The 7,082-nt window shown below is 32.0% G+C and overlaps 1 long non-coding RNA gene across 1 annotated transcript; it reads right to left on the reverse strand.

The window, feature by feature from the left end:
* Nucleotides 1-1,705: 1,705 nt before the first annotated feature.
* Nucleotides 1,706-2,542, reverse strand: LOC127856107 (uncharacterized). The gene is made up of 3 exons (XR_008037855.1): nt 2,460-2,542; nt 2,119-2,210; nt 1,706-1,766 (listed from the first exon to the last, which is right to left on the reverse strand). It is a non-coding gene; the product is annotated as an uncharacterized LOC127856107 (long non-coding RNA).
* Between the last annotated feature and the right edge of the window lie 4,540 nt (nt 2,543-7,082).

Genomic DNA, 7,082 nt, shown 5'->3' on the forward strand with positions numbered 1-7,082 from the left:
GCACCCTTTATACGATCTTATAGCTAAATAATGGTTTTCTATATCAATTGACATTGACAACAAACTCTTTTGTGAATACAGTATACATGTATTTACGGTATAGCATTCACACATAGGTTCAATGCATTAGCTACACTGACCATGATTCTTACATTTTATGTGCGAACAAAAGCAATCATTTGAATACAGTGGTTGCTTTGGTAAAAAATTTACATAAAATACATTAATTTTATTAAAATTGTTTAAATATCAGGAAAAAAACTAAATATTTACGTTTTTGTCAAATATATGATAAAACTGTTTATAGTCAATGATCTGTATTTCAACATGGTGTTTATTTAATACATAGTAACACAAAGAATCTAAGAAAATGGGTTGAGTTAAAGTGCAACATGTCCTTTTTTTTAGAAAAGATCCACATATTTTACAGTGTATTGATTTCTATCCATTTAAGACTTTGCACAACGTAAACATCATATATGTAATGTAATAGTGCTATACATATATGCTGGTCAAAATGTTAATGTACAGACATTTTGCTGATGGTAACCATGATTATCATGGCAACAAATAGATAAAATATCCATTTTTACTGTTTTGAACAGCAAAAACACCTTATTGTATTAGTAAATCCTTTCCCATACATATCAAACATGAAAAAGAACTACATTATTTGACCAAACAATTTAACTACAATTTGTTTACGAAACCAACATAGTAAAATCGCCATAAATACACACAAATAATAACAACATGTACTTCTAATTCAGAACAATTAAAGATGAACATATATTATTTTTAAGGCATTAAAAGATACCTTCTATAAATCAGTTAAAATAAACATAATACCATTATCATATAAATAGAATTAATTCCATCAACAAATAAGTAAATGCCAAAATAATGTTTCCAGAGCAACTAACATTCTTATTTTACATGTAAATGGGTTTCGCAATCATGGGTATGATGAGCTTCAACAAAACTTATATATTTCCACCAGTCATAATAAATGAACACACATGAACAGTGGTTTATTTACATGGCTAAATGTTTTGACAAACTTTATAAAACATGTTTCAAGACATGACATTTGACATTAATAGCATCACATCATAAGTTTCAATAAAGAAAATACCATGCCACAGGCCAATTTAATATTAAAATTTTCAAACTAGTAATTGTTGCTGAAAAGTTCACCAATGAACAGTTTATATGGTAAACAATAACATATAACTTGGTAATCAAAACAAATATTTTAAAGCTATTTGGCAAACAGGATTATACAATTTTCAACCTTAAAACAAACAAAGATAGGGCAGGGAACATGTTTGTTGCAACTTCTGAGTTACACAGACAGTTTTTGTTTCTTTTACTTCGGCTTGGGACAGGTAGCTTGTCGTCTGAGGTCTGCTTAAAAACTGCCCTATTACCTCATAAAAGTACCATTGTCAGGCGATACTGAGTCAATGTCCTTTAATTTAGGCTGGGCAAGACTGGCTAGACATTAATGGTAAGAGGTCAGCACTCTTAAAAGTTTAACAAACAGTGAGTTTCAACTGTAGATTTTTCACTTGTTTTACAAAATACCAAGCCTGGTTTACCAGCATCAATGAGGAAATGTTGGTACTTTCAAATGTTCTTCAAGGGTATGAAAATTTTCCAATCGTATAGGTGCACAGGCTTCTCCAAATCGCCTATCATGTGCGGCACATTAAGTCCAGACCTTGAGGAGGTGGATACAGTCTCAGCAACACCTTCGATGGTCTCTGCATTACAAAGTCTGGAAAAGTGTGAGGCATGAACATTGGTTAAATATTGCAGAGCTTTATTTCCTTCTTAGAGAATGGCAGTTTTTCAAACATTTGATAAGCTTGTGACTCAAATGTTCACAATTTAACTATTTAACTAAACTATTCTTTCACAATTTAGAACAGTTCTCAACTCATTTTTTTTCATAAAATGAGGGGCCAAGGGCCACTTCACAAAGATGGGAAAAAGTCCATGTATTAAAAACATTTCTAATGAATACCGGAAGTAATAATTTTGCCAGTGCTCATTGCAATATGTATACTAACATTATCAGATGGGAAATCATTATCTACTGATGAATATACCTACACTTTGACTTCCATAATCCAAAATGCCAATCAGGCTAGAACTTGATGTGGCCGCAGTCACCATCATCGAGTATCTCATTCGAGTGTGCAGCCCTAATTGAAAATGGAAAGAATATTAACTTATCATTTTCACAATCTGTAAAAAAACTCATAAAACTTAAACACAAATATTATGCCTATTCCATGCCCTTTTTATTTGTTAACCAAACAAAAAGCTTTCCCAAACATTTTTAATATCAAATATTCTATTGATTAATATGAAATCTATTTTATCCTTTAAGATGCAAAAATGGTTCCAAGTTTTCATGCAATAACATTGTCTGCATAAGTAAAAGTTCTTACCAACACTAACTCTCCACAATGCATACCAAAGTACACAGTTGTTCTTATTTTTTGTTCAGCAGTTGTCAAAGTAGAAAACTGCCTCTTCCTCCCCTAGGCCATAGTGATGAAGCTAGTAATGCACATAGCTAACAACAGTGTTGGCGCCTTTCCCGGGTGATTCATCTTCATTCGCCAAGTAAAACACCTGTTTTTCTGCAAACGAACAAGAAATGAAAATAAGAGCAAACTGACTATAATTGTTATTTGATACAGAAATATGTATTTCATATTTCACCTAAAATAATTACAGTCACACCAACACATTTTTGCATATTTAAGAACAATATCGGACATGTAACTGATCTAGAAATTAATAATCACACCTACCTGTACCTTCACAGCAAACACCAAAGACTTCTTGAAGTAGTTTGGTTCAACCTAAGATATATTTAAGTTTTTAAAACAATTGTCAAGATTGAAAAGATAAATATCTTTCACTTAACATCATAGCAATATAACAAAATAATGCAATAATAATAATCATCATTAATAATAATCATAATAATTAAGTGTCTTTAAGAGTTTCGTAAAGTCTGAGCGTTATCAAGCTTTTATTACTAAATCCAATTCATCACGAGTGAGTTCATGGCAGTATTGTCTAAAAGAGATTGCTTGTTGAATGTCAATGACATCGCTGCACGGTTTGTTATGAAATGAATAACAGCCATATGTTAGAATTTGGAATTTGTTTTGCTTTTCTTGTTCCTTTAATTGTTTAAATCAAACAATGAATTCTCAATAGGGACAGACACTCCATTTGTCTCATTTAGCGCTGAATCCTAATAATTCTGTTTCTGAACAGTTTGACTCATAGTTAATGTCTTCATCAGAATTTGAAGAGGGCACATTTTCCTTTTAATAGGTCTAATACATGGCTTGTAATATTATCATGTATAATGCTTGATGGTCTGTTTTGAAAATATTTATGTCAAGTTGCAGTGTTTTTTTCACCTATAGGGGAATGGTGGCGGGGCCCGTCTAAAGGGGGAAAAACGCGTCGTTTTCTTGGAAAAGGGTAAAATTAAAAATTTACTCTTTTATATGTAATGATATTTATTATATGAATACACATGTATGCATGAATGTAATATTCACAGCTGAATGTCTTTGTCCTAGTTCTTAAATATATACCAATGATTTTTTCAACATTAGTTTCAGACAGTTCAGCCTTCATTCACAGTCTTAGTTTTCCTTGCCATTTTGAGTCTAATTGGAATTTTTTAAATCCATAAAATGGAAAATTTGAGCATTTTTTATCAATAAAATGGACCAAATCGGAATATTTTTAACAACGAATATTGACACAATATACCTAGATACATCAGGCCTTTCCCTGGCCCTTTTTGGAAAAAAATGCAATTCATGTTAAATTAACTGATTTGGGAAAAACTAACTTAATATAACTCTTTATAATAATTCAAAATCATATTAATTATAGCTATATACTTTATTAGTTGTTTATGAAATAAATTTGAGATATATCGGGGCTCAACATTAACCGAAAAACCAACTAGCCCTACCGGGACAGTACTTCCAAAATCTACTTGCACTGAACGTAAAGCAACTTGCCCAAACATGAAATATCACATCAACTGTAAACCTCATATTGTTTGATAAACCAAAATGATACACCACAAAACCTTTTTTATTTTTGAACATTTAAAAAAATGATTACAGCAATTAAAGTCTAAATTAAATGTTCTTTGTTCTTTTTTGCACTTATCTGGGCGGACAACTAGATTATAAAATAACTTGCCCAGACCCAACTTTTACTTGCCAGGGGCAATAGGACAACCATAAATGTTGAGCCATGTATATTTATCAATAAAAAGTTATTTCTAATAACAATTTTTATTTTTTTTTACTTTTGAAGGGGATTTTTTCTACAAAATGGGGGGAAAATATATACTCTTTTTTTAGGGGAATGGGGCCGAATATCGGCCCCGAAATTGCCATAAAAAACACTGAGTTATCAACCAAATTCAAATCTTCAATAAAAAATATCATCCTGGCTCTGTGAGATTTCATATGGGATCGTGCTTGCTGAACTTTCTTGTGACATATTTACAATTTAAATAAGTGCGCCATTACATTTTGTAACCAACAACAAAGTTTTCGTAGCGAAGTATTTTACTTCCGGGTTAACAGTTTCATTTTAAATGTTCTCTAAATAGGACCATTGTTTACCAAAATAAATGATTGTCAAGTTTATTAAAATATCTTACCTGATTTTAACTCCGATCCTTCAATTGAAGAAATTATTGTCAGGATTGATTGACAATTTATTCCAAAGAAACTCGCAAACAAACGGTGAACAATGTCAATGCGTAGGCTAATTACGACACGCCATTTTTAGTAGAGTTCCAAATAAAAAAATATAAGTGTAATTGTCGATCAGAGCTCGGGGGCATTTCATTCTTCAAAAATATGCATATATCTCAAGTTTCAATAGGTTTTTCATAATATAAATATAACTTTATTTCCATTTTTATAACGCCGCGCTTCAATCACGCGTAGCTTAAAATAACGTCGACCGCGTTTGTACTGATTTCTGCTGACGACGTCACAATTATTATATATATACACATATATATATATATATATATATATATATATATTTATATATATATATATTATATACCTGTTTAATGCTTTTAACAAAATACAGGTTGTGTCAATCGTTGAAATAAAAAAATCCCGTATTACGCTACTCGCTGTTTCCAATTCCGTATTACCATACTAGCCGGACTACTTCGACCCATTTAATGACGTCACATCACACGAACCGAATATAGAAATATTTTATATTACGAAATATATTACGTAGTACATCGTGTGACGTCATTTCTGTGACAAAACACAATAGTTTTATCTAAACTCTGTAAGGACATGTCGGACGTGGTGTTTTTATAAGGGTGTCACGGTACTCCGTGGGACGGTATATCGTAATAGTCTTCCCTCGGTACGGTTCACGATACGCCTCCTAGTCCGTACGGTACGGTACGGTACGTCATTTTCCATGACGCATTTCAAGGGAAGTAACTGTAAATCGCCCAACAAATGGCGGAAGTTTAATTGAAATCATCTCCAGCGAGCTTCTAATAAAAAATATGAAAGAATTTTGTGTTATTAGTAAGAAAGTGGTATGCGTTTATTTCGTATAAACATTTGCTTTATATCAAGACTTTAGTCGCTACGAATTTCCTAAGCAGGAGCTGTAATTTTGTGATTCCGCTGAGAATTTCGCAAATTCTTTGAAACCATTAAAATTAAATATCAACCACTCAAAAATGTGCTGTGTCCTCTACGTCACGAAACAAGGTGAAATATTTGACTGGTTCTAAGAATTGCCCTTGGAGTTTTGTTACCGCACAAGCAAAGATTGGCACAAGCCAGTTTGACTAGTTAGTAAACACGTTTTATTGTTACCTTAAATAATCTATCGCAGTAAAAGAAACTTAAATCAGTCCGTATGTTTCAAACATATTCATAATTTCGTCTTTATATATTTTTCATATTTAATCAAAGTTTTAGATTTGTAAATAATAATAACTAATTGTCAATTCGTGTACTTTAATGGCATTATGTGGTATTTTGTATATTGTATGACACATATGTAGAGGTCTTTTAAATAAAATTGAAAAATGGTTTTAAATGGTTTGTATGTTGTTTCCATCTGACGATACGTATCGCGATACGTATTGTATAGTACACACTATACCGCGATACGTATCGTATCGTAAGGTGAACGTATCGTGACACCCTTAGTTTTTTAACAGTAAACTATGTGTTAAAAACGTATTTGGGAGTGTGTGTTTATCATGCATAAATGTATTTTTCGATAGGAATACAATAAAATAGTGTGGTTTAAACTAAGTTTCGATAAAGACATGGAAGATAGAAGTGGAAGTGCACATCGTTTAAACGTTTTTGTTATGACCATCGGATTAAAGTTGTCAACTTAATTGTTATAAAAATTGGATTAACGATGACATTAAGGTAAGCGTGTCGGAAACCTGTGTTTTCCCGGTTCGAATGTTTACACGTTAATTTACATAAACTGTATTCATACGCGTCTTAAATAAACTAAGGCGTACCGTTTTAGTCATTGTTTTGTCAGTTTTGTTAAAGTAAAAAATACATTTGTTAACTGTTTTCGTTAGTTGTTGTATATAATAAAAGGAATATTACGCTAGTCAATTGTTCCAAGAGTTTGTATCACTCTCGTGGCTTGTGCTATTTCGCATCACACTCGAGGATCCGCCTCTCGTGTGAAACGTCATCACACAAGCCACTCGAGTGATACAAACTCTTGGAACAATTGACTAGCGTGATATTCCGTATATCTCGATAGTTCTGATATATGTATATATATATATATATATATATATATATATATATATATATATACATATATCAGAACTATCGAGACCATGTCCTAATTACAATCAGTACATTGTGACGGTTGAGGAGATCTCAAGAACTCTCCCGACTTTCGATCCCCACGTTGAATTGCAGAGAAGACTTTTAATCATGTAAATAATTGAAATATGCAGGCAAGAGGACACATTATTAAACAGC

This window comes from Dreissena polymorpha, chromosome 13 (assembly GCF_020536995.1).
Source record: "Dreissena polymorpha isolate Duluth1 chromosome 13, UMN_Dpol_1.0, whole genome shotgun sequence".
In the NCBI taxonomy this organism is placed as follows: domain Eukaryota; kingdom Metazoa; phylum Mollusca; class Bivalvia; order Myida; family Dreissenidae; genus Dreissena; species Dreissena polymorpha.